Below are 1,846 nucleotides of genomic sequence, written 5' to 3'. Positions count from 1 at the left end.
ATATATATATATATATTTATATATATATATATATATATATATATATATATATATATATATATATATATATATATATATATATATATTAGTATTCTGTGCAGCATATACTGCACATTTTGTTGTGTTTTTGTCAGTTTGATCCGTTTTTGTTTTTGAATATAACTTCATTATTATTATTTTATTTATATATATATATATATATATTTTTTTTTTTTTACAGGGTTCAAACAGAAATTGTAAAATGCTATTCCAGGACTTTTAAAAGGACTTTTCAAGCACTACTTTTTTTTTATTTTCAAGCACTTCAAACAGAGATCTTGCTTATCAAACAATGTCTTCTCTTTCAAATTCTAAAAAAAAAAATAATTAGATAAATAAAAACATACCAGTACCAATAAAACAAAAAGGCTAAAATAAAGTTTTATGCAAAGTATTAAAAAGTATACTGCATTTTTACTATAGTAAAACCACAGTTAATTTTCTTAAGGGATCTGATACTGCTTCTGATTTGAATCATTCAAATGATTCACGAACCTGTCCCAATCTGAATCAAATAATTTGTGATACACGATTAGATTGGAGTGCTTTGAAATAGTGAGTCATTTTGGTTTAATTGATTTGGAGTTTTGAAAAATGAATGGCTCTTTAGCGGATCCAGCATAAATTAATTGATTTGGTTAATCTGTTCCTCTTTTCACGTCTTCAGCCGTTTACACAACATTGTCAGTACCACTATTGGTTTAGCTCAGTAGTTTTATGACATTAACTGAAATAAGACTAAAAAGTACAAGTTTTTTGAACTGTGTGAATTTTGTGTGAAAAGATGTGAGCTTATTTTATAGAAACAGACAACATTACTAATTTGCTTGAGTCTTTAAGTTTAGTTTTTAAGTTTAGTTTTTTTTTAATCTAATATTTATAGCTTTTTTCAGTTACTAAAAATGACTTCTAATAACAACTCTGGCCTCATGTATATTAATAAAAAGTGCATACTGTACCCTGCCCAGCACACTTCCTATATACTGTAGATATCAGAGATAAGTATAATTTGCATGCTATTTTATACATAGTCACATGCACAATAAATGCACATACACATTAGCCAAATTTGGCATAAGGTGCATGCTACTCGTCCTATTTTCTGTCATATTTATATAGCAGTAGTCGTAAAAGTACCATTCAGCTTGTCTCTTCTTGCACAGCATAGGATGTCGCTTTTAAAATTGTGCTGATTTTTTAGAAAGGGTCATCACATGTTTCCTGAGGTTTAACAATTAGGTTTAGTTTGCTGAAAAGAGAAAATACATTAAACGAGACCTAGTAAAATTAAAGAGTAGAGCTTGCATGAGATTACCTGCGAACATCCTGCAGGTTTGTGTTTACTTGTTTGTGTTGGTTTGTTGCCAGTGGGCATCCACAACATGGCAGACGGCAGCTTACGGTTGTGACGCATGGTTTTGGCCTCTTTGGTTACTTGGCTGTGTGTGTGTGTGTGTGTGTGTGTGTGTGTGTGTGTGTGTGTGTGTGTGTGTGTGTGTGTGTGTGTGTGTGTGTGTGTGTGTACCTGGTATTCATCACGTTGTGGGGACCAAATGTCCCCACAAGGATAGGAATACCAGTAAATTTTGACCTTGTGGGGACATTTCTCAGGTCCCCATGAGGAAACAGGCTTATAAATCATGCACAATGAGTTTTTTTGATGAAGTAAAAGTTTGCACAATCTCCTGTGAGGGCTAGGTTTAGGTATAGGGTAGGGTTAGGGCGATAGAAAATACGGTTTGTACAGTATGAAAACCATTACGCCTATGGAATGTCCCCATAAAACATGTAAACCAGTGTGTGTGTG

The sequence above is a fragment of the Garra rufa genome, chromosome 19 (genome assembly GCF_049309525.1).
Source record: "Garra rufa chromosome 19, GarRuf1.0, whole genome shotgun sequence".
NCBI classification, from domain to species: domain Eukaryota; kingdom Metazoa; phylum Chordata; class Actinopteri; order Cypriniformes; family Cyprinidae; genus Garra; species Garra rufa.
The sequence above is the reverse complement of the archived record's forward strand: the minus strand, read 5'-3'. Positions refer to the sequence as shown.